Source organism: Gigantopelta aegis, chromosome 13 (assembly GCF_016097555.1).
Source record: "Gigantopelta aegis isolate Gae_Host chromosome 13, Gae_host_genome, whole genome shotgun sequence".
In the NCBI taxonomy this organism is placed as follows: domain Eukaryota; kingdom Metazoa; phylum Mollusca; class Gastropoda; order Neomphalida; family Peltospiridae; genus Gigantopelta; species Gigantopelta aegis.
In genome coordinates, this window is record NC_054711.1 from 4,693,353 (window position 1) to 4,720,726 (window position 27,374).

At 38.1% G+C, this 27,374-nt stretch overlaps 1 protein-coding gene and 1 non-coding gene across 2 annotated transcripts in view; one reads left to right on the forward strand and one right to left on the reverse strand.

Annotated features, from left to right (window-relative positions):
- Nucleotides 1-27,374, forward strand: part of LOC121387634 (keratin-associated protein 4-9-like) — a 64,239-nt gene that overhangs the window by 3,723 nt on the left and 33,142 nt on the right. The gene's annotated exons all lie outside the window — the stretch shown is intronic.
- Nucleotides 17,697-17,769, reverse strand: Trnat-ugu. The gene has a single exon. It is a non-coding gene; the product is annotated as a tRNA-Thr (tRNA).

Sequence of the window (27,374 nt, forward strand, 5' to 3'; positions counted from 1 at the left end):
CTTTATTAAAGTATCAATGTCAGGTACAGCGAGAAGGGACACTGGCAAAAACGGGACTGCTATACAGAACACGGCGGAATGAAAAAGCAAACACAGTTGTTCTGAACATTTATATATAGTATTGGGAAGAGCGTAATGCGTCGGAAGCAGGGTGGCTGAGGTAGTGGGAGGGGTTAGGGGTGGTGGTGGTGGGGGGGGGGCACTACCATTACTATACTGAAATTTATACATTTTACCATCAGGCGGAGCGGGATGTAGCCCAGTAGTAAAGCTCACGCTTGATGCGCGGTCAGTCTGGGATCGATCCCCGTCAGTGGAAACATTGGGCTATTTCTCATTCCAGCCAGCGCACCACGACTGGTATATTAAAGGCCGTGGTATGTGCTATCCTGGCTGTGGGATGGTGCATATAAAAGATCCCTTACTTGCTACTAATGTGGAAATGTGGCGGGTTTCCTTTCTGAGACTATACGTCAAAATTACCAAATGTTTGACATCCAATAGCCGATGATTAATAAACCAACGTGCGCTAGTGGTATTGTTAAACAAAACAAACTTCTTCTTTACCATCACGCGCGTTTGCAAGAATTTACTGAAGGTTGGAGTCTAGACTGACGAACGAAGTTTCGGGGGGAGGGGGTACAGGACGCCCCAAATCCCCCCCCCCCCCCCCCCACTTCGTGTACACGCGACTGTCCATTTACAAGAAGGAAGGAAGGACATGTTTTATTTAACGACGCACTCATCACATTTCATCACAGTTATATGGCGTCGGACATATGGTTAAGGACTACACAGATATTAAAAGAGGAAACTTCATGGGCTACTCTTTTCGATTAGCAGCAAGGAATATTTTATATGCACCATCCCACAGACAGGCTAATAGATCCACGGCTTTTGATATACCAGTCGTGGTGCACTGGATGGTGCGAGAAATAGCCCAATGGGCCCACCAACGGGGATCGATCCCAGACCGATCGCGCATCAAGCGAACGCTTTACCACTGGGCTACGTCCCTCCCCTCGTTCCATGAAAAGATCAGGCTCCGTATTCATAAACATACTTAAGTCAATGTATGATACCTAAATACTTACCTAAAGTACACAAATAAGTATCATACATTGACTTAAGTACGTTTATGAATACGGAGCCAGGAGACTAATTACTTAGGCAAAGAGAGAAGTTAATAAAAGATGCCACATATTGTATTTACCAAGTGCAGTTGTTGATAGCGGTAAAACACTCGTCTGATGCGCGGTCGGTCTAGGATCGATCCCCGTCGGTGGACCCATTGGGTCACTTTTCGTCCCAGCCAGTGCACCACGTCTGTGGAATAGTGCATATAAAATATCCCTTGCTATTAACAGAAACATTATCAAAGGCCGTGCTTGGTATGTGATATCCTGTCTGTGGGATGGTGCATATAAAAGATCCCTTGCTATTAACAGAAACATTATCAAAGGCCGTGCTTGGTATGTGATATCCTGTCTGTGGGATGGTGCATATAAAAGATCCCTTGCTATTAACAGAAACATTATCAAAGGCCGTGCTTGGTATGTGATATCCTGTCTGTGGGATGGTGCATATAAAAGATTATCCCTTGCTATTAACAGAAACATTATCAAAGGCCGTGCTTGGTATGTGATATCCTGTCTGTGGGATGGTGCATATAAAAGATCCCTTGCTATTAACAGAAACATTATCAAAGGCCGTGCTTGGTATGTGATATCCTGTCTGTGGGATGGTGCATATAAAAGATCCCTTGCTATTAACAGAAACATTATCAAAGGCCGTGCTTGGTATGTGATATCCTGTCTGTGGGATGGTGCATATAAAAGATCCCTTGCTATTAACAGAAACATTATCAAAGGCCGTGCTTGGTATGTGATATCCTGTCTGTGGGATGGTGCATATAAAAGATCCCTTGCTATTAACAGAAACATTATCAAAGGCCGTGCTTGGTATGTGATATCCTGTCTGTGGGATGGTGCATATAAAAGATCCCTTGCTATTAACAGAAACATTATCAAAGGCCGTGCTTGGTATGTGATATCCTGTCTGTGGGATGGTGCATATAAAAGATCCCTTGCTATTAACAGAAACATTATCAAAGGCCGTGCTTGGTATGTGATATCCTGTCTGTGGGATGGTGCATATAAAAGATCCCTTGCTATTAACAGAAACATTATCAAAGGCCGTGCTTGGTATGTGATATCCTGTCTGTGGGATGGTGCATATAAAAGATCCCTTGCTATTAACAGAAACATTATCAAAGGCCGTGCTTGGTATGTGATATCCTGTCTGTGGGATGGTGCATATAAAAGATCCCTTGCTATTAACAGAAACATTATCAAAGGCCGTGCTTGGTATGTGATATCCTGTCTGTGGGATGGTGCATATAAAAGATCCCTTGCTATTAACAGAAACATTATCAAAGGCCGTGCTTGGTATGTGATATCCTGTCTGTGGGATGGTGCATATAAAAGATCCCTTGCTATTAACAGAAACATTATCAAAGGCCGTGCTTGGTATGTGATATCCTGTCTGTGGGATGGTGCATATAAAAGATCCCTTGCTATTAACAGAAACATTATCAAAGGCCGTGCTTGGTATGTGATATCCTGTCTGTGGGATGGTGCATATAAAAGATCCCTTGCTATTAACAGAAACATTATCAAAGGCCGTGCTTGGTATGTGATATCCTGTCTGTGGGATGGTGCATATAAAAGATCCCTTGCTATTAACAGAAACATTATCAAAGGCCGTGCTTGGTATGTGATATCCTGTCTGTGGGATGGTGCATATAAAAGATCCCTTGCTATTAACAGAAACATTATCAAAGGCCGTGCTTGGTATGTGATATCCTGTCTGTGGGATGGTGCATATAAAAGATCCCTTGCTATTAACAGAAACATTATCAAAGGCCGTGCTTGGTATGTGATATCCTGTCTGTGGGATGGTGCATATAAAAGATCCCTTGCTATTAACAGAAACATTATCAAAGGCCGTGCTTGGTATGTGATATCCTGTCTGTGGGATGGTGCATATAAAAGATCCCTTGCTATTAACAGAAACATTATCAAAGGCCGTGCTTGGTATGTGATATCCTGTCTGTGGGATGGTGCATATAAAAGATCCCTTGCTATTAACAGAAACATTATCAAAGGCCGTGCTTGGTATGTGATATCCTGTCTGTGGGATGGTGCATATAAAAGATCCCTTGCTATTAACAGAAACATTATCAAAGGCCGTGCTTGGTATGTGATATCCTGTCTGTGGGATGGTGCATATAAAAGATCCCTTGCTATTAACAGAAACATTATCAAAGGCCGTGCTTGGTATGTGATATCCTGTCTGTGGGATGGTGCATATAAAAGATCCCTTGCTATTAACAGAAACATTATCAAAGGCCGTGCTTGGTATGTGATATCCTGTCTGTGGGATGGTGCATATAAAAGATCCCTTGCTATTAACAGAAACATTATCAAAGGCCGTGCTTGGTATGTGATATCCTGTCTGTGGGATGGTGCATATAAAAGATCCCTTGCTATTAACAGAAACATTATCAAAGGCCGTGCTTGGTATGTGATATCCTGTCTGTGGGATGGTGCATATAAAAGATCCCTTGCTATTAACAGAAACATTATCAAAGGCCGTGCTTGGTATGTGATATCCTGTCTGTGGGATGGTGCATATAAAAGATCCCTTGCTATTAACAGAAACATTATCAAAGGCCGTGCTTGGTATGTGATATCCTGTCTGTGGGATGGTGCATATAAAAGATCCCTTGCTATTAACAGAAACATTATCAAAGGCCGTGCTTGGTATGTGATATCCTGTCTGTGGGATGGTGCATATAAAAGATCCCTTGCTATTAACAGAAACATTATCAAAGGCCGTGCTTGGTATGTGATATCCTGTCTGTGGGATGGTGCATATAAAAGATCCCTTGCTATTAACAGAAACATTATCAAAGGCCGTGCTTGGTATGTGATATCCTGTCTGTGGGATGGTGCATATAAAAGATCCCTTGCTATTAACAGAAACATTATCAAAGGCCGTGCTTGGTATGTGATATCCTGTCTGTGGGATGGTGCATATAAAAGATCCCTTGCTATTAACAGAAACATTATCAAAGGCCGTGCTTGGTATGTGATATCCTGTCTGTGGGATGGTGCATATAAAAGATCCCTTGCTATTAACAGAAACATTATCAAAGGCCGTGCTTGGTATGTGATATCCTGTCTGTGGGATGGTGCATATAAAAGATCCCTTGCTATTAACAGAAACATTATCAAAGGCCGTGCTTGGTATGTGATATCCTGTCTGTGGGATGGTGCATATAAAAGATCCCTTGCTATTAACAGAAACATTATCAAAGGCCGTGCTTGGTATGTGATATCCTGTCTGTGGGATGGTGCATATAAAAGATCCCTTGCTATTAACAGAAACATTATCAAAGGCCGTGCTTGGTATGTGATATCCTGTCTGTGGGATGGTGCATATAAAAGATCCCTTGCTATTAACAGAAACATTATCAAAGGCCGTGCTTGGTATGTGATATCCTGTCTGTGGGATGGTGCATATAAAAGATCCCTTGCTATTAACAGAAACATTATCAAAGGCCGTGCTTGGTATGTGATATCCTGTCTGTGGGATGGTGCATATAAAAGATCCCTTGCTATTAACAGAAACATTATCAAAGGCCGTGCTTGGTATGTGATATCCTGTCTGTGGGATGGTGCATATAAAAGATCCCTTGCTATTAACAGAAACATTATCAAAGGCCGTGCTTGGTATGTGATATCCTGTCTGTGGGATGGTGCATATAAAAGATCCCTTGCTATTAACAGAAACATTATCAAAGGCCGTGCTTGGTATGTGATATCCTGTCTGTGGGATGGTGCATATAAAAGATCCCTTGCTATTAACAGAAACATTATCAAAGGCCGTGCTTGGTATGTGATATCCTGTCTGTGGGATGGTGCATATAAAAGATCCCTTGCTATTAACAGAAACATTATCAAAGGCCGTGCTTGGTATGTGATATCCTGTCTGTGGGATGGTGCATATAAAAGATCCCTTGCTATTAACAGAAACATTATCAAAGGCCGTGCTTGGTATGTGATATCCTGTCTGTGGGATGGTGCATATAAAAGATCCCTTGCTATTAACAGAAACATTATCAAAGGCCGTGCTTGGTATGTGATATCCTGTCTGTGGGATGGTGCATATAAAAGATCCCTTGCTATTAACAGAAACATTATCAAAGGCCGTGCTTGGTATGTGATATCCTGTCTGTGGGATGGTGCATATAAAAGATCCCTTGCTATTAACAGAAACATTATCAAAGGCCGTGCTTGGTATGTGATATCCTGTCTGTGGGATGGTGCATATAAAAGATCCCTTGCTATTAACAGAAACATTATCAAAGGCCGTGCTTGGTATGTGATATCCTGTCTGTGGGATGGTGCATATAAAAGATCCCTTGCTATTAACAGAAACATTATCAAAGGCCGTGCTTGGTATGTGATATCCTGTCTGTGGGATGGTGCATATAAAAGATCCCTTGCTATTAACAGAAACATTATCAAAGGCCGTGCTTGGTATGTGATATCCTGTCTGTGGGATGGTGCATATAAAAGATCCCTTGCTATTAACAGAAACATTATCAAAGGCCGTGCTTGGTATGTGATATCCTGTCTGTGGGATGGTGCATATAAAAGATCCCTTGCTATTAACAGAAACATTATCAAAGGCCGTGCTTGGTATGTGATATCCTGTCTGTGGGATGGTGCATATAAAAGATCCCTTGCTATTAACAGAAACATTATCAAAGGCCGTGCTTGGTATGTGATATCCTGTCTGTGGGATGGTGCATATAAAAGATCCCTTGCTATTAACAGAAACATTATCAAAGGCCGTGCTTGGTATGTGATATCCTGTCTGTGGGATGGTGCATATAAAAGATCCCTTGCTATTAACAGAAACATTATCAAAGGCCGTGCTTGGTATGTGATATCCTGTCTGTGGGATGGTGCATATAAAAGATCCCTTGCTATTAACAGAAACATTATCAAAGGCCGTGCTTGGTATGTGATATCCTGTCTGTGGGATGGTGCATATAAAAGATCCCTTGCTATTAACAGAAACATTATCAAAGGCCGTGCTTGGTATGTGATATCCTGTCTGTGGGATGGTGCATATAAAATATCCGTTGCTACTAACAGAAACATTATCAAAGGCCGTGCTTGGTATGTGATATCCTGTCTGTGGGATGGTGCATATAAAAGATCCCTTGCTATTAACAGAAACATTATCAAAGGCCGTGCTTGGTATGTGATATCCTGTCTGTGGGATGGTGCATATAAAATATCCCTTGCTATTAACAGAAACATTATCAAAGGCCGTGCTTGGTATGTGATATCCTGTCTGTGGGATGGTGCATATAAAAGATCCCTTGCTATTAACAGAAACATTATCAAAGGCCGTGCTTGGTATGTGATATCCTGTCTGTGGGATGGTGCATATAAAAGATCCCTTGCTATTAACAGAAACATTATCAAAGGCCGTGCTTGGTATGTGATATCCTGTCTGTGGGATGGTGCATATAAAAGATCCCTTGCTATTAACAGAAACATTATCAAAGGCCTTGCTTGGTATGTGATATCCTGTCTGTGGAATGGTGCATATAAAAGATCCCTTGCTATTAACAGAAACATTATCAAAGGCCGTGCTTGGTATGTGATATCCTGTCTGTGGAATGGTGCATATAAAATATCCCTTGCTATTAACAGAAACATTATCAAAGGCCTTGCTTGGTATGTGATATCCTGTCTGTGGAATGGTGCATATAAAAGATCCCTTGCTATTAACAGAAACATTATCAAAGGCCGTGCTTGGTATGCGATATCCTGTCTGTGGAATGGTGCATATAAAAATCCCTTGCTATTAACAGAAACATTATCAAAGGCCGTGCTTGGTATGTGATATCCTGTCTGTGGGATGGTGCATATAAAATATCCCTTGCTATTAACAGAAACATTATCAAAGGCCGTGCTTGGTATGTGATATCCTGTCTGTGGGATGGTGCATATAAAAGATCCCTTGCTATTAACAGAAACATTATCAAAGGCCGTGCTTGGTATGTGATATCCTGTCTGTGGGATGGTGCATATAAAAGATCCCTTGCTATTAACAGAAACATTATCAAAGGCCGTGCTTGGTATGTGATATCCTGTCTGTGGGATGGTGCATATAAAAGACCCCTTGCTATTAACAGAAACATTATCAAAGGCCGTGCTTGGTATGTGATATCCTGTCTGTGGGATGGTGCATATAAAAGACCCCTTGCTATTAACAGAAACATTATCAAAGGCCGTGCTTGGTATGTGATATCCTGTCTGTGGAATGGTGCATATAAAAGACCCCTTGCTATTAACAGAAACATTATCAAAGGCCGTGCTTGGTATGTGATATCCTGTCTGTGGGATGGTGCATATAAAATATCCCTTGCTATTAACAGAAACATTATCAAAGGCCGTGCTTGGTATGTGATATCCTGTCTGTGGGATGGTGCATATAAAATATCCCTTGCTATTAACAGAAACATTATCAAAGGCCGTGCTTGGTATGTGATATCCTGTCTGTGGGATGGTGCATATAAAAGATCCCTTGCTATTAACAGAAACATTATCAAAGGCCGTGCTTGGTATGTGATATCCTGTCTGTAGGATGGTGCATATAAAAGATCCCTTGCTATTAACAGAAACATTATCAAAGGCCGTGCTTGGTATGTGATATCCTGTCTGTGGGATGGTGCATATAAAAGATCCCTTGCTATTAACAGAAACATTATCAAAGGCCGTGCTTGGTATGTGATATCCTGTCTGTGGGATGGTGCATATAAAATATCCCTTGCTATTAACAGAAACATTATCAAAGGCCGTGCTTGGTATGTGATATCCTGTCTGTGGGATGGTGCATATAAAATATCCCTTGCTATTAACAGAAACATTATCAAAGGCCGTGCTTGGTATGTGATATCCTGTCTGTGGGATGGTGCATATAAAAGATCCCTTGCTATTAACAGAAACATTATCAAAGGCCGTGCTTGGTATGTGATATCCTGTCTGTGGGATGGTGCATATAAAAGATCCCTTGCTATTAACAGAAACATTATCAAAGGCCGTGCTTGGTATGTGATATCCTGTCTGTGGGATGGTGCATATAAAAGATCCCTTGCTATTAACAGAAACATTATCAAAGGCCGTGCTTGGTATGTGATATCCTGTCTGTGGGATGGTGCATATAAAAGATCCCTTGCTATTAACAGAAACATTATCAAAGGCCGTGCTTGGTATGTGATATCCTGTCTGTGGGATGGTGCATATAAAAGATCCCTTGCTATTAACAGAAACATTATCAAAGGCCGTGCTTGGTATGTGATATCCTGTCTGTGGGATGGTGCATATAAAAGATCCCTTGCTATTAACAGAAACATTATCAAAGGCCGTGCTTGGTATGTGATATCCTGTCTGTGGGATGGTGCATATAAAAGATCCCTTGCTATTAACAGAAACATTATCAAAGGCCGTGCTTGGTATGTCATATCCTGTCTGTGGGATGGTGCATATAAAAGATCCCTTGCTATTAACAGAAACATTATCAAAGGCCGTGCTTGGTATGTGATATCCTGTCTGTGGGATGATGCATATAAAATATCCGTTGCTATTAACAGAAACATTATCAAAGGCCGTGCTTGGTATGTGATATCCTGTCTGTGGGATGGTGCAGATAAAAGACCCCTTGCTATTAACAGAAACATTATCAAAGGCCGTGCTTGGTATGTGATATCCTGTCTGTGGGATGGTGCATATAAAAGATTCCTTGCTATTAACAGAAACATTATCAAAGGCCGTGCTTGGTATGTGATATCCTGTCTGTGGGATGGTGCATATAAAATATCCCTTGCTATTAACAGAAACATTATCAAAGGCCGTGCTTGGTATGTGATATCCTGTCTGTGGGATGGTGCATATAAAATATCCGTTGCTACTAATGGAAACATTTGACGGGTTTCCTTTCTGAAACTATATGTCCAAATTATCAAATGGTTAACATCCAGAAGCCGATGTTTAATGTGCGCTAGTGGTGTTGTTAAACAAAACACACTTTAACTTTAGCTTGTGGTATTTAACAAAATATTTTAAAACTGAGTTTGCAGATATTTGTAAACAGATGTTTACACACACACACACACACACACACACACACACACAAACACGCACGCACACGCGCACACACGCAGACACAGACACAGACTCAGACACAATACACACACGAAGACACACACGCAGATACACACAATGCACACACAATACACACACACAATACACACACACACACACACAATACATACACACACACAAACAATACACACACGCAGACACACAATACACACAAGTAGACACACAAATACATACACACACACAATACACACACACACACACACACACACACACACAATACACACACGCATACACACAATACACACACGTAGACACATACACACAATACACACACGCAGACACACACGCACACACATACTTCGTTTCAAGTTATTTTCGGGCTTATATCCAATTAAGGTTCAAGCACGCTGTCCTGGGCACACACCTCAGCTATCTCGGCTATCTGTCCAGGACAGGGAGTTAGTAGTTAGTTGGTTAGTGAGAGAGAAGAAGGTGTAGTGGTCTTACATCCACTCATTGAACCCTGGGTGGGAGCCGGTACCGGGCTGCGAATCCTGTACCTACCAGCCTCTAGTCCGATGGCTTAACCACGACGCCACCGAGGCCGGTACACACACACACACGCGCGCGCGCGCGCACACACACAAGCACATCAAAGGAAATATAATGAAGTTAAACTACAAATAATAAGACAACGAAAAACCATTGAATATATAAACCCTGATATTTAATACAATAAACATACAAATTTATATTGATTCGAAAGGCTTTGTTAAGTCGCATACCTTGTAAATTTGTTGAATAATTGATACAGTTTGTTAAGGCAACACGTCCATGTGATTATCATTTTATCGGTTACGTATTTTCAACCTTTCTGCACTGTCGTAATAACCGTGTTGCAGGGTTTATCAGCATTTTGTGAGTGACACATCCAACTTACCATCACTATCAGGTATCGAAATAACATAGCGTGTGGTAACATACACAGGTGGCAATAAATTACAGGGTTGTTAACTTGCGGTATAAATTACGACATATCGTATATCGTAGAGTTTAGAATATCTCTCTCTGTGGGTCTCTGTCTCTGTCTGTCTGTCTCTCTCTCTCTCTCTCTCTCTCTCTCTCTCTCTCTCTCTCTCTCTCTCTCTCTCTCTCTCTCTCTCTCTCTCTCTCTCTCTCTCTCTCTCTCTGTATCTGTCCCTGTCCATGTCCCTCCCCCTCTGTATTTGCCCCTGTGTACACACTAATATGTTTTTACTCATTCACATCACAGTACCTGTATTTTATATTTGAATAACACTCTCATGACACACATTTATACGGTTTAGTTTTACGAACAGTTAGTGTAGCCAGGAGTTTATAGTGGGAGACATCCATATTGGCGCGCGCGCGCGTGTGTGTGTGTGTGTGTGTGTGTGTGTGTGTGTGTGTGTGTGTATTGTGACGGAACATGCTTTTATTTGTTTTTCGCCTGTGGCGATGTTAATTGTTTTAGAGGGCCGTGTGCAGTCCCAATATGCACTCAGACTAGGTGGGCACTTTGTTACGTAATACCTCCGCGCGACGGTGGTCGAGGTGTGCCCAATACACACCCAGACCAGTTGCGGTGGCCAGTAGTTACGTAATACCTCCGCGAGTTCTGTGCGGAATGGCGACAGCTAGTCTGACCATCTAAGAAAAAATATGGTCTTGGTAGCTGTGGAAAATTAACATGATACGTGAAGTACCGCGACGTGCCCCCAGGCGATATTCGGCTTTTTAAAATAAATAGCTAGGGTTTTAGAGATATCAGGGAGAAACAAAGGAAGGCTCCCAGGGAACGTTATTTCTGCTTTGTTGTATAACCTTGATGTGATTGATGTGACTTTAATTATTTTAATACTGTATTATACCAATACTGTGTTTCCGGTAAACTGACGAAGTAAATTGTAGGCTTCACTGTCTAAAATTATTAAAGCTTAACCAGTCATCCTAGATGACCTAGGTAAACTGTAGGTTATTGTCTTTATTGCGATAGGTACCAGTATTAATTCTGTATTACAAGGTTACTGAATGAGTAGTTAAGGGTTAATTAAAAATTAACCAGTTAGGAATAGAGTTGTAATTCCTTTATTAATTAAGTTCCCCTGGCAGCGTTTCTCAATTATCACACGTGTGCGTGTTGTATCACGGTGAAGTGATTAGAATATTGTGTAAACTAGACACCTAGTGATTAACTAATTAAGTGATTAGTTCTGGGTTGTTATTATTATTGTTGTTGTTAATTAATTAACTGCGGCAAATATATTTGTCAGCTTAAGGCTAATACAGATTCCAAAGTGTATTGTGTTTTGTTGTGTTTTCTAGTGAACTAAACGTGCTATATTACATATACTTTATATAAGATCTTATCTCTGATATACCTAGAACCGAGCCACGCGGGTATTGGACTGCCCGTTACAGAGAGATCTAATAGATATACAGTTAGGAGAGATATTTGGATAATCGTGTTTTATTCAGTTACGGGTATTATAGTATCCCCGTGACATGTATATATATATATATATATATATATATATATATATATATATATATATATCTGTGTGTGTGTGTGTGTGTGCGTGCGTGTGCGTGTGTGTGTGTGTGTGTGTGTGTGTGTGTGTGTGATGGGTGGGGTGGGGTGGGGGTCGTTTAAAAAGGATTTTTCGGAAGGAAGGAAATCGTTTATTTAACAACGCACAGGATAGCATTTGATGTACCAGTCGTGGTGCACTGGCTAGTGCGAGAAACAGCCCAATGGGCCCACGATTTTGCGGAGAATGAACAGTTGGTGTAGCCTAGATTTTATATTGGGGGACATTCACATTGCGCGTGCGTGTGTGTGTGTGTGTGTGTGTGTGTGTGTGTGTATGTGTGTGTGTTTGTGTGTGATGGTGAAGACATGATATGAGGTGCCGGGAAAGTATAACCGGTGGTGAAACAAAAGATGTGTGATTTTTAAAATTATTATTATTATTATTATTTTTTTTTTGTACTTACGAAATTATTGGAATCTAAAGCCCAGTTTAGAATACTACAATTATTAGTACGACCAGAAACACATTGGGAAACCCACTGTATATATGGACATTATTCTAAACAAGAAACAAATTTTATTTGTTAAAAAAGTTCTGTTCATCGAAAACATCTTACAATTAAATGACAGCAAACTCAGGACAGTCCCTTTAACTTCCTGACAGTATGGATGCGAGTTTCAGTCGCAGCCACTCTTTCCTGTAACTATTAACGTGACGCCTCACTTCTTTCCACTGGCATATTGTCATAGAACAACACTTGACAACCGGTGTGTCACCGCGCTAAAAATAGAACCGGAAATGCGCAAGGCATTTCATGTAGCTCATGTAACAGGGAGAGAGAAACAAGGCTTTTGAATCGTAGACTAAATTTAATTCACTACTCGCGTAGTGTAAAGGCAAGAAATAAGTTTCATGTAGCCAAACGAAATCACCGTCAAAAAAACAGTACAGATAGTCTGCAAGCCCTAAAATCATCGAGTAAACAATGCAAAACTATAATACGAAAATACAGCAACGCACGTCAGAAGAAACTAGAGAATGATCTCTCTAGAACTTTACAAACTGACCCCATGAGTATCTTTAAACTGATGAAACAAAAACAAGACATGCCAACCAATAGTCCTTCGTTACAAGAGTTTTATTGTTATTTTAAAGATAATAATTACATGTATGAAAATGATGATAGTGATAATTTATGTGATGTAAATAAGATTGCTGAATCAGCTGATGCAAACAATGTTTTAAATTTGCCTATATCTACTGTTGACGTGCTAAAAGCTGTGAAACAACTTAAAAATAATAAATCATCAGGTCACGATGGCATTATAAATGAGTATATCAAAACTACAGTTGACGAATTCCTTTTGGTTTATGTAACATTATTTAATTTAATTATGGACAGTGGAATTTTCCCAGAAGAATGGCTGATTGGTATTATTACAGATTTATATAAAAAAACATGGCGACACGAGAAGTGTTGAGAACTATAGAACTATAACTTTACTGTCGTGTTTTAGTAAGCTGTTCACGAACATACTTAACAACAGATTAACTGAATATGTTGAGAGCAATAATATTTTATCGGAATCCCAAGCTGGTTTCAGAAAAGGTTATTCCACTAATGATAACGTCTTCTTACTTTTTGCAATAACTGAATTGTTAAAAAGAAAAAAAGAAAAATTAGATTGTGCTTTTGTTGACCTAAAAAAATAGCTTTTGATACTATATGGAGAGTAGGACTTTGGTCCAAACTATTGAAATATAACATTGGTGGAAAAAAATTCAGAATAGTTCATACTATGTATAGTGGAATTAAATCATGTGTTAGAAAGAACGGCGAACTTTCTAAATATTTCACTTGTGACATTAGCGTGAGGCAAGGAGAAAATTTATCACCTCTTTTATTCTCCTTGTTTTTAAATGATTTGGAGGACTATTTGAAGTCTCAACAGTGCAAAGGAATTACAATTAGTGCTTTTGATTTTGATATATATCTTGACATTGGTCGAACACTTTTTATTATGTTATATGCTGATGATACAGCCCTATTGACAAGAAACGAAAGGGACCTTCAGCACATGTTAAATTCTTATGACACATATTGTAAAACATGGAAACTAACATTAAACGTAACAAAAACAAAGATTGTTATATTAGGAGGTACAAAAAAGGACTATAAGAAAGTTTTCCATTTAGGTACTCTTGAGATTGAAAATGTAAGCGAATATAAATATTTAGGAATATGTTCGAAAAAAATAATAAATTTAACATATGCAAAAAAATATTTAGCACAGTAGGCATGCAAAGCCATGTTTTATATTTTAAAGAAATCAAACGAATACTGTTTGTCCATTGAATATCGTTTAAAATTATTTGATGCAATTGTTGTTCCTATATTACTTTATGGTTGTGAAATCTGGGGATTTGTTAACATTAATGTATTAGAAAATGTACATATCCAGTTTTTACAATACTTAGCAAATGCAAGAAAAAGTACTCCTATTTATATGTTGTATGGGGAGTTTGGAAGAAAACCACTGTTACTTATACTGTCATTGCGTATTGTGTGTTTTTGGGCTCGTCTTTTGACTGATAAACCTTCCAAGCCATCAGCACAGATCTACAAACTATTATTTTACGACTATTTACAATGTGGAACAAACCATAAATGGATTATTAATGTTAGAGATATATTTTATAGGCTTGGATTAAACTATTTGGGATAAGCAAACTTTTAGGTCAATTACGTGGTTAAAAACATTAGTTAAACAAAGACTCTCGGACCAGTTTTTGCAGAACTGGCAAAGCGATCTTTCAAAATCTAATAAAGGTTTAACTTACAGAATATTTAAAGAGAACTTGAATTTTGAAAAGTATTTTAATATATTGGATAAAACTATGTGTAATGTATTTCTTAGATTTCGTATTGCTAATCACTTTTTACCTACTGAAACAGGAAGGTAGTCCAATATTTTATATGCAGAGAGACAATGTATTTATTGTTCTACTGATGACGTTGGTGATGAATTTCATTATTTATTTGTTTGTACAAAATTTACTGAAGAAAGATGTAAATATATTCATAAATATTATACCATTAGACCAAATATTCATAAATTTAAGCAGCTTTTTAATTGTAAAAAAATTGGCATCCTTAGAAAGCTATGTAAATTTATAACTATTATTAACAAAACTTTCTGTTCCTCCTAAGACTTCTAGTATGTACAGTATATGATTTATTTTATTTTATTGAAGCCTGTTATCTTGACGCTGATATGTATGTATATATGTGTTTCTCAAATGCCATCGAACGATGGCTTAGAGTGTAATAAAGTTCTGTTCTGTTTTGTTCTGTCATAATGTCTGCATACAAATGTTTCGTTTGACGACACCACTAGGGCACATTTATTTATTAATCATCGGCTATTGGATGTCAAACACTTGGCAATGAAACCCGCTACATTTTCCCATTGGTAGCAAGGGATATCGTATATGCACCATAGGGTTATTCTCGTCCCAGCCAATGCACCACGAAGGGTATATCAAATGCCGTGGTATGTACTATCCTGTCTATGGAAAGGGACATTTAAAAGATTCCTTTCTACTAATGGACAAATGTAGCGGGTTTCCTCTCTAAGACTATGTCAAAATTACCAAATATTTGACATCTAATAGCTGAGCCGGTGATTAATAAATCAATGTGCTCTAGTGGTGTCGTTAAACGAAAAAAAAAGCACTTTTACTTTTTTTTTCTCTGTTTCTGAATACTAACATCCATCTAGTAACATTTATCTACGCCCATGCGCACAAGAAACATTTCACAATGGTGTCTTGTCTAAGATAAAAGTACATTAACGTCAGGGTACATTAAGGGAAACAAAAAAATATCTTGTCAACACGCAGCTTCACAAAAGCGCTTAATTAGGTCATTCTCAAAATCATTTGTGCACACACAAAACAAAAAGGGCGATAGTGCGTTGCCTTGCATCAGTACACCGTTACAAAGTTAAAAGCCACATTACCTACTTGAAGCGGATAATAATAATAATAATATAGATTTATTTACTCACGTTTATTACTTCCTGGTAGTAAAATCAATAAAAGTATGTTGCTTCGAGTCTCTCCTGGGTTGTCATGCCACGAGCTGACAGACCCTAGTTTTTAAACACTAAGGGATAATTTTCATCTAGACTCTAGTTTTAACCCATAAAAATGGACACTAAGTTTGGTTAATTTACAAACCTGTAACAAATTTGGATACAACAGAGTGACTCCATAACAATTACTTCTCAGACGCACGTGCGTTTTTAAAAATATGAAAAATGCATTTTGTGGTATTAGAAACACTAGGATAATCAGAAACACTTCAGTTGTACGGAAATGGATAATCTAAACAATAAATATAAGTAATGTTTGATTTCAGTGATCATAAACGACTCTAATAGTGAAAAATATGGTGTAGTGTTTAAAAACACATAGCACAATACCACCCTCCGCCTGTTACCGGCCCCGGTCGGACTGCTGGTGCTCCCTTGCACCTGCCAGTGCAGGCGGTCCCTCCTCCACCCCACCCCACCCCACCCCTTTCTTGTCCTGGACGGAGGAGCCGGCCGAGGCCGGCACCTGTGCCCAGGACAGGCGTGCACTACAACAACGTGTTCTGAATGTGCACGTCAAACACTCTGACCTGACATGACCTAATAAAAGTATTTATATACAGGGAAAGGGCAGTGGTAAAGCGCTCGCGTAATGCGCGGTCGATCTAGGGTGGATCCCACATGTTGGGCCCATTGAGCTATTTTTTTTCCAGCCAGATATTCACAGCTGGTGTAACAAAAGCTGTGGTTTGTACTATCCTGTCTGTGTGATAGAAGGACATGTTTTATTTAATGACGCACTCAACACATGTTTATTTGTACGGTTATATGGCGTCGGACATATGGTTAAGGATCACACATTATATATTGAGATAGGAAACCAGCTGTCGCCACTTCATGTGTTAATCTATTCGATTAGCAGCAAGGGATCTTTTATATGCACCATCCCACAGACAGGATAGCACATACCACGGCCTTTGATGTACCAGTTGTGGAGCACTGGCTGGAACGAGAAATAGCCCAATGTGCCCACCGACGGGGATCGATCCCAAAACGACCGCGCATCTAGCGAGCGCTTTACCACTGGGTTACGTCTCGCCTCCTGTTCCAAATGGAAAAAACAGAGAAGTGAATGAGTAATACGTATGGTGATTTTAACAATGTTTCCTATGGACAGAGGTGGGTTCACATCTTGACCTCTACCTTCCATAGGATGGATGGATGAATTAATGGATGAATTAGTAATACGTATGGTGATTTTACAATGTTTCCTATGGACAGAGGTGGGTTCACATCTTGACCTCTACCTTCCATAGGATGGATGGATGAATTAAAGAATGAATGAATGGATGGACGGATGGATGGTGAATAGATGGATGAATGAATGAATGGATGGATAGATGGATGGATGAATGAATGAATGAATGAATGAATGAATGAATGAATGAATGAATGAATGAATGAATGGATGGATGGATGGATGGATGGATGGATGAATGAATGAAAGATGAATGGATGAATGAATGGATGGATAGATAGATGAATGATGAATAGATAGATGGATGAATGAATGAATGATGAATGAATAGATGGATGATGAATAAATGGATGGATGAATGAATGTGTCTATATCCAAGCTACATCAAGCAAGTTAACCTGGTATCTGGGTTAGTGTCTCATAGCTTGTCAACTAGTGTTGCTGTTGTATGGTTAATTTGTATGCAGTGATTTGTATGCATTTGTCAGTCAACACGGCATTAAAAAATATATACATAAAAAATGTTAAACATTTTAGCCTCCAGTGAGGATCGAACTCACGACCCCTGGTTTACAAGACCAGTGCTCTAGCCACTGAGCTATAGAGGCGTTGCTGATATTGTTGTGTAAACCTTGGCTATTGCCAATATGTTTCGTCTTTGTTAAAGTTTAAAGTTTGTTTTGAAGTTTATTTTGGTTAACTACACCACTAGAGCACATTGATTAATTAAAGATAAGGAAGGAAGGAAGGAAATGTTTTATTTAACGACGCACTCAACACATTTTAGTTACGGTTATATGGCGTCGGACATATGGTTAAAGACCACACAGATAGAGAGAGAGAAAACCCGCTGTCGCCACTTCATGGGCTACTCTTTTCGATTAGCAGCAAGGGATCGTTTATATGCACCATCACACAGACAGGATAACACATACACATACCACGGCCTTTGATATACCAGTCGTGGTGCACTGGCTGGAGCGAGAAATAGCACAATGGGTCCACTGACGGGGATCGATCCCAAACCGACTGCGCATCAAGCGAGCGCTGTACCACTGGGCTACGTCCCGCCCCTAATTAAAGGTATGCATATTCAACGATATATAACGCACATTATTGCTTAATATCAACACGTATAATCGTATAGTTCATTAATAAAACGATATATAACGCACATTATTGCTTAATATCAACACGTATAATCGTATAGTTCATTAATAAAACGCTTAAATGTGACGGCTATTATATATAACGTGTTACGTCAGGAATTAGTCTTAGCACTGAAGAAACAAACATACCTGACTTTTGCGGATGCATCGCGATTTTCTGTAATAATATCCATCCCAGTAAGCCAGCAATAAGTATATATTAGTTTTCAATACAAAATAAACAAACCACCATTGTCAAAGTGGCTACACAACAAGTCGAAATAACTGTACCATGTTTTGTCCATGCATTATCCTACGTACTCATTTATTTCATCTTATTTTCGTGCTTATATCCAATTGAGGTTCAAGCACACACATCACACACACACACACACACACATCACACACATCACACACACACACACACACACACACACACACACACACACACATTTAATTTCATTTCAACTTATTTTCGTGCTTATGTGGTTCAAGCTGGCCGTTCTGGGCACACAACTCAGCTATCTGGGCTGTCTGTCCAGGAGAGTGGATTAATTGTTAATTATTAGTGGTTAGTGAGAGAGAAGAGGGTGTAGTGGCCTTACACCTACCCATTAAGCCCTTAAGAACTCGCTCTGGGTTGGAGCCGGTACCGGGCTGCGAACCCTGTACCTACCAGCCTGTAGTGCGATGGCGTAACCACTGCGCCACCGAGACCGGTACTGAAATGATACACGGAGTTTTTTCTTAGTCAATTGGTGTATACTAGTACTGTTAATTACCTCTACCTGTGATTCCTAATTAGCAGGTGTACCTTTGATAGGTAACAAGGCGAGCCAATTAATTACCGCTGTCTAGACATAAAAATACATACCCAATACTGACCAATTACGTAGTCCCAAAGAAAATAAAATTATCACTTGGCTATCGTGGGTTGTCGTTTTTTACTCCAACGTAGGATACTGATAGGCCTAATAGTGTACATTTTTCCTTTGGATTATTTAACAGAGGAAAACACTATAACCCCATTTCGTTCCGTTAATGCAACTTGAAATATATTTAGTTAAATAGTTTATGTTGTTTTACAAGTCAGGTTTATCAAAGAGAAGCGCCTTGTCGTAAATTACTGCTTTTGTTTACACTGTGCATACAGTAGTTGGTCGAAGCAGACGACACATCGCCCCAAGCTAGAGTACCGGAAACATCGAAGACAAAAAAAAGGCTTCCCCCAATTAGCGGGAATAATCACGGATTTTATTAACTCTAAAATTACGCGTTTTTTATTTGTTAAAGTGTCAGTATGTGTTGGTGGTCCGGGTATGCATCTTTCCAACACATAAATGCCATGTTTGAGTTTACTCTCTCTTTAATCATCGGCTATTGGATGTCAAACATTTGGTAATTCTGACTCGTAGTCATCGGAGGAAACCCGCTAAATTTTTCCATTAGCAGCAAGGAATCTTCCACAGATGGTTGACCTAATTAATGACCCATATATATATATATATGTCACTGTAAATGAAAAAGTATAACTCTTAACAGTGATGTGGAAGTTGAATCAAAGCAATTTAAGAACAGTTGTCTTCATTATATAACTGAAAATCAGAACAATAAAAATAGGTGAATTTTGTTTGATTAATTATTTAATTAAGAACACGGTATTAAAACAAAATAAATATAATTAATTATATGTTTTAAATAATGTTACATACTCGTATGCATAAATTCAGTGGCCCACAAAATCCCCAATTATGACTAAAATCGCGCTAATATTTCGAATTCGATCAGATATGGTACTCTGATGAAAAATCCTTGATAAATCCCTGACCTTATGCCACTTATTACTGATATTTTTTGTAAATATAATCAAATTATGGCGACGGTCCATAAATAAATTTAAAAAAACAGATAACGACAATTTGGAGCGCAAACGTGTGACGTATTTTATTTTAAATCACGTGGTAGGCATCCTCCAAGTAACCGCACGGTCACTCTTAGATTGGAAAGGGGACGAACCGTTGACACCACATAACAATGTTTTTACCATTAATGAGGTGTTTAGTATGAACTTTCCACGTCGACAGTTAAAGTTAAATTCTGTTTTTGTTTAACGAAACCACTGCATCACAGTGATTTATAAATCGTCGCCGTCTGCTGTTGGATGTGAAATATTTAGCAATTATGTGACATATAAAGTTTGTTTTGTTTTACGACACCACTAGAGCACATTGATTTATTAATCATCGGCTATTGGATGTTAAACATTTGGTATTTTAACACCACTAGAGCACATTGATTTATTAATCATCGGCTATTGGATATTCAACATTTGGTATTTTAACACCACTAGAGCACATTGATTTATTAATCATCGGCTATTGATGTCAAACATTTGGTAATTTAACACCACTAGAGCACATTGATTTATTAATCATCGGCTATTGGGTGTTCAACATTCGGTATTTTAACATATAATTTTAGAGGAAACCCGATGCATTTTCCCATTAGCAGCAAGGGATCTTTTATAGATACGACAGCACATACCACGACCTTAATATACCAGTCGTGGGGCACTAGTAGAGACGGGGAAACATCGAATCAGTCGTCAAAAGATGACCATCGATATTTAATTATTTTTTCTTTTCGTTGTTTAACGACACCACTAGAGCACATTGATTTATTAATCATCGGCTATGTCAAAATTTGGTAATTCTGACATGTACCCTTAGAGACGAAACCCGCTACATTTTACCATTAGTAGTACTGGATGCTTTACATGCACCATCCCACGTTGGTCTATTCTAGGGCGGGACGCAACCCAGTGGTAAAGCGTTCGCTTGATGCGCGGTCGGTCTAGAATCGACCCACGTCGGTCTATTCTAGGGCGGGACGCAACCCAGTGGTAAAGCGTTCGCTTGATGCGCGGTCGGTCTAGAATCGACCCACGTCGGTCTATTCTAGGGCGGGACGCAACCCAATGGTAAAGCGTTTGCTTGATGCGCGGTCGGTCTAGAATCGACCCACGTCGGTGGGTCCAATGGGCTATTTTTTTCCAACCATTGCACCATGACTTTTATATCAAAGGCCGTGGTATGTGCCATCCTGTTTGTGGGATGGTGCATATTAAAGATCCCCTGCTGCTATCAGGAAAGATTAGTCCATTGCGTGGCGGAAACGGGTTTACTTTCAAATTATCTCCGTGGTCCTTAAGGTTGATTCATACTTCACTCGCCGACCTCCATACAGAACGGAAATTTAGGTCGCCGCAAGGTTGCCGACAACAAAAATCCGTCGAACAAACTCGCGCGGAAGGCGCACGCAAGATGACGTAGCGAAGCGAGTGAAACTGACATGTTTTCAGCGTTCGCACGGGTGATCCGTTTCCAATCTGCCCGAGATGAATTTTATTTATCTTTTTGCGCATTGCGTTCCTGCTTTGTTGAGGTAAAAATAAAGATGGCTGGCGTTAAAAAAGTTCCCCTTTCTTCAATAGAAGACGAACTTCTCATTAACGAAGTGTGTAAGAATCCAAACCTGTATGATACCAGTTTACTAGAATACAGGGACCATGGACGGACAGAACAATCGTAGATTGCTGTAGGCAATATTGTTGAAAATAAAGATCGTGGAGGGAAAGTATTTGCGGGATCAATACGACCTACTGAGTTTCCTATCCGACCATGTAAAACATAGAGAAACAGATGGGAACCTATCCAGGTATATCAAATCTAAATTCTATTCTACAGTTCAGTTAAGAATTATAACTTAAGCCCCTTTCGTATGAAACTACATTGTAGTTAGTGACAATTCTACTGTTGACGCCCCAATCACACCTTATTTTCCTGCATAAATAATTGTTTTTATATAATATTATTTAATACTGCTTACTTGAAACCCTTTGAAATGACAAACGTTGCACATCTATGTCATTAAGCATACATGTTAAATTGTTTAGGTATGCCAAAACAAGCCAGATTAGATTTTTTCCTTATAACAAATAATTTAATGCCAACTGCAGAGAAAATAATAGTTGAAAATAGCTATCGCTCAGACCACTCAGCAGTAGTTTTATTTATGCAGCTAAACCAATTTAAAACAGGTAGAGGTCTGTGGAAATTCAATAATTCATTGCTATTATGTAAAGATTATGTTAATCTAGTAAAGGATACAATTACAAAAATTAAATACCAATATGCAGTACCAGTATATAATTATGAAAAACTAGAATTGATTTCGGATGATGAAATCCATTTTTCTGTAAACGACCAACTTTTCTTAGAAACACTGCTCATGGAAATAAGAGGTAAAACAATATCTTATGCAGCTTTTAAAAAGAAACAAAATAATGAATTAGAAACTAAGTTGTGCGATGATATTAACGTTTGGAGGAAGAAGAAAACATTGATTCAAAAGAAATTGAAAAAAACAAAAACAACTTATGAATTAATGGAACTGCGAAGAGTAAAGCTTAAAGGTCATTATATTCGGTCACGTGCAAAATGGATAGAAGAAGGAGAAAAACCAACAAAATATTTTTGTAACTTAGAATCAAGGAACTATTTTAGCAAACTTGTTTCAAGAATACGTTTAGAAAATGGAAAAGAAATCCGAGATCAAGAAGAAATTCTTAAAGAAACTAGAGCTTTCTATCAAAAACTTTACTCCGCACCTGAAGGATAAGATGACAACGATATAATAGAAAAAAATGGGTGGATTAAACTTTAATAAATTAACTGATGAAGAATCTGAACAATTAGAAGGTGAATTAAAATACTCAGAAGTACTAGCATTTCTCAGAACTATGAAAAACGATAAAAGTCCTGGATCTGATGGATTTACTGCAGTTCTTTAACTTCTTCTGGACTGATCTCGGTCACTCTATAGTCAGGTCTATTAACCATAGTTACTCTATTAAGGAAATGTCCAGTGTACAAAAATTAGGTATAATTACATGTGTCCCCAAAGCAAATAAACCTAAAGAATTTCTTAAAAACTGGAGGCTGTTAACTTTATTGAACTGTACTTATAAAATGGCATCCGGCTGTATCGCAAACAGAATAAAACGGGTATTAGATAAAATAATAAATAATGATCAAGCCGGCTTTATTAAAGGACGATATATTGGAGAAAACATTAGACTCATATACGACATTATGCAGTACACTGAAACACAGAACATTCCAGGTTTATTGCTGCTTGTCGATTTCGAGAAGGCCTTTGATTCGGTATCGTGGTCATTCATAAATAAAGTACTTGATATTTTTAATTTTAAATCTTCGATTAAAAATTGGATCAAAACATTGTATAACAACTCCTTATCAAGAATATTGCAAAATGGGTTTCTGTCTTGAACCGTTCATGCTAGAAAGGGGGTGTAGACAAGGGGACCCGTTGTCGCCATATATTTTTATTATTTGTGCTGAAATTTTAGCTATTATTGTTAGAAATAACGAAGCCATTAAAGGTATTAATATAGACGGCCAAAGAATACCTTATATCGCAATACGCCGATGACACAAGCTTCATTCTTGACGGATCTCCCGAGTCCTTGTACGGTACATTTAAAGTTTTAGATTATTACGCACGTATTTCTGGTTTAAAAATAAATTATTCTAAATCAAAAGCCATATGGATTGGAAGTAAAAAGTTCTCTAACGAGGTTTTTCACCATGCACGATGGAAGTTGGAATGGGGGGCAACACATTTTTGTATACTTGGTATTAATTTCTCAGTTACCTTGGAACATATCTTTCATCTAAATTATAATATTGAAGTACTGGAAATTCAAAAATTAATAAAATTATTGTCCATTAGAAAATTAACGGTTTGGGGGAGAATAACTGTTCTTAAAACCTTAATAATACCCAAGCTAATATATTTGCTAATATCATTGCCAGACCCAGGGAAGGGTTTTTTTTTAAAAATATAACGACGCTATTTCATAAATTTATTTGGCAGAATAAACCAGAAAAGCTCAAACGTGATTTAATAGCACAAGGTTATAAAGCAGGGGGTATTAAAATGTTAAACATATATCATTTTAAAAACTCATTAAAATGTTCATAGATACGAAGACTGTTTTAAAACAATTCAAAGTGGGTTACTCTTTTCAAATCCGTTACAGGTATCTCAAAGAACGATTTAATAATATATGGTGATCCTTTTATATCTAAAAAATGCAATGAGATGTCATACATGTTTTGGAAAGATACATTACTGAGTTGGATAACTACTGAACAAAAACATAAGCCACAATCTGTAGATGATATTTTATCAGTTAATATTTGGCATAATAGTGAAATAGTTATAAATCATAAACCATTTTTATATACACATTATGCCCAAAAAGGTATAATCTTCATAAACGATTTAGTAGATGATTATGGAGAATTTTTAAAGTATGAACAATTTGCAGAAAAATATCATGTTAATTCAAATTTCATTAGCTATGCTTCACTAATAAATGCTGTGAAATCATTCATATCAACATTTAGTGATTTAAGGGACTATCGTTTCAAAAAAGTGAATAATCCAATTTTTCCTTTTAGGTTAAGACTTATTTTGAAAAGTAAACAGGGATGTACGGGCATGTATTGCATACTCAACCATAAACACATAATCCCAAAAGCGCAGATAAAATATAGAAATCAAGGATTTAATTTTGACTCAAGTGATTGGGAACAATACTATGAATTACCTTTCCAAAGCATTAATGATACGACTTTATTATGGTTTCAGTATCGCATCCTACATCGGATTTTAGCAACAAACACTTCTATATATGATTCATTATGTAGATTCTAATATGTGTATATTCTGTAATAACTTCCCAGAAACTCTACAACATCTTTTCTATGAATGCACTCAGGTTAATACTTTATGGAAAGCTGTAGAAGACTAGGTTTTGTCCAAAACAGGAATTGTTGTCCACTTTGACAAACATATTGTTATGTTTGGTATTATTAACAAAAAGAACGTTAATATAATTAACTGGCTAATTATTAACATTAAATATTATATATACTTTACGAAAATGCAAGAAAAAAAATTAACTATCGCGTCCGTTCAAAACGTGTTGCAAAACAAATTTGAAATTGAGAAATATATTTATTTAAAAAACTGCAACTATGAAAAGTTTAATACAGAATGGGCACAATGGCTCAACCTTTTTATATAGTGAAAGAAAGAGAAAAACCCCATTACACTCAGATAACGATCTACTCAAAGGAAAAACCGTTTGTAATTGCATGTTCATATAACATTCCAACACAGACCCGACTGCTGTTCCTGTTATTATCATCAGTTTAATTCTGCTTCGTTACTCATTATCAACTTTAGGGTTTTTTTTCCCTCTTCTTCTTCTTTTTTTTTTATTTTTATTCTTCTTGTTCTTCTTGTTTTCCTTCTTTTTCTTCTTCTTCTTCTCTCGTTGTTCCCCTTTTTTCTTTTTCTTTTTTAAAAGTCCTGGACCATAAGACGTGCATAAAAGGAAGTACTATTTTATTTTGATTTGTACCTGCATATATCAGAATAGAATGTAATGTGAGTGCGTGTATGCGTATGTATGTGTGTATGTTTGTATATATGTATGTATGTTTACACATGTATGAATATTAATTTTAAGATAAATTGTAAGGCGGTGTATCAGGGCTCCCCAACCCTGGCACTGTCTAATGGTCTGGGGAAAAAAAAAAAAAAAAAAAAAAAAAAAAAAAAAAAAAGGTTAGGTATTTAAAAGTAATTAAAATGTCGGTAAGCATTCACATGTCTTACAAATATTACATGTAAGTTAAAACATAATAATTCGATTAAACACTATGGATGATATGTTTTTCACCCATCCATAGAAATTTGGTAGACCACTGTCAGTACCAAGTAGTTATATACATGATCTACTGTCATAAGAGAAAAATAGAAACCGTGCAAATATGCATACATGTATATACACACTGTGTGTGTATATATATATCACGCTTCGACACTAAGGTACGTCCGAACGACATTGTTTAGTAAACAGCTGGTTCGGTCTAGTCATAAGTGTTTCTGAGTAGCCCGACTGGTCGTGTTGATAATTTATGAGCGGTGAATTAATTTGCTATCTAGTGATCCTACAAACATTAATATTTTTCATTAAACTATCGACACGGAAATCCCAGGTATTCTAATTAGACGTGATGCAGTGAAGAGTGAATAACTGAACAATCCCGACTGGTGCTAACCGCTGACGAATCTGATATGGAAATGTTTGTAGAGGGTGACATTCGTCGGGTGACAACTCGGTCGATTCCGTTGACACCGGAATCGACCGAGGTTTGTCTATTTAGTCTATTTAGTGCGCATAGAAAAAAAAGAAAAAAAGTGTTTTATTTAACGACGCACTCAACACATTTTATTTACGGTTATATGGCGTCAGACATATGGTTAAGGACCACACAGATTTTTTTTATAGAGGAAACCCGCTGTCGCCACATAGGCTACTCTTTTACGACAGGCAGCAAGGGATTTTTTATTTGCGCTTCCCACAGGCAGGATAGCACAAACCATGGCCTTTGTTGAAACAGTTATGGATCACTGGTCGGTGGAAGTGGTTTACACCTACCCATTGAGCCTTGCGGGGCACTCACTCAGGGTTTGGAGTCGGTATCTGGATTAAAAATTCCATGCCTCGACTGGGATCCGAACCCAGTACCTACCAGCCTGTAGACCGATGACCTGCCACGACGCCACCGAGGCCGGTTAGTGCGCATAGATCTGTGTTTTAAATACTATCAGCGAAAATAGTATTATTGTTTCTGCTTGATATTTCGGTACATTTTCCCCCCCAATAAATCGAATAAGGTAATAAAAATGCAAAACATACAATAGTGTACGTTCTTTGAATATAAATTTTTCGGGTTTTTCAAATATACGACAATTGATTTCGTTTTCGAATTATTTACATGTGGTTACGGTCGTTTTCATCTGACAAAGACCCGTCTGAAACTGACTTGTCCAAGAAAAGAAAGAGTAAGGCAAAATCTAAAGAACAATATGAAAACGAATTAGGCCTGCTTAGGTATATTTTG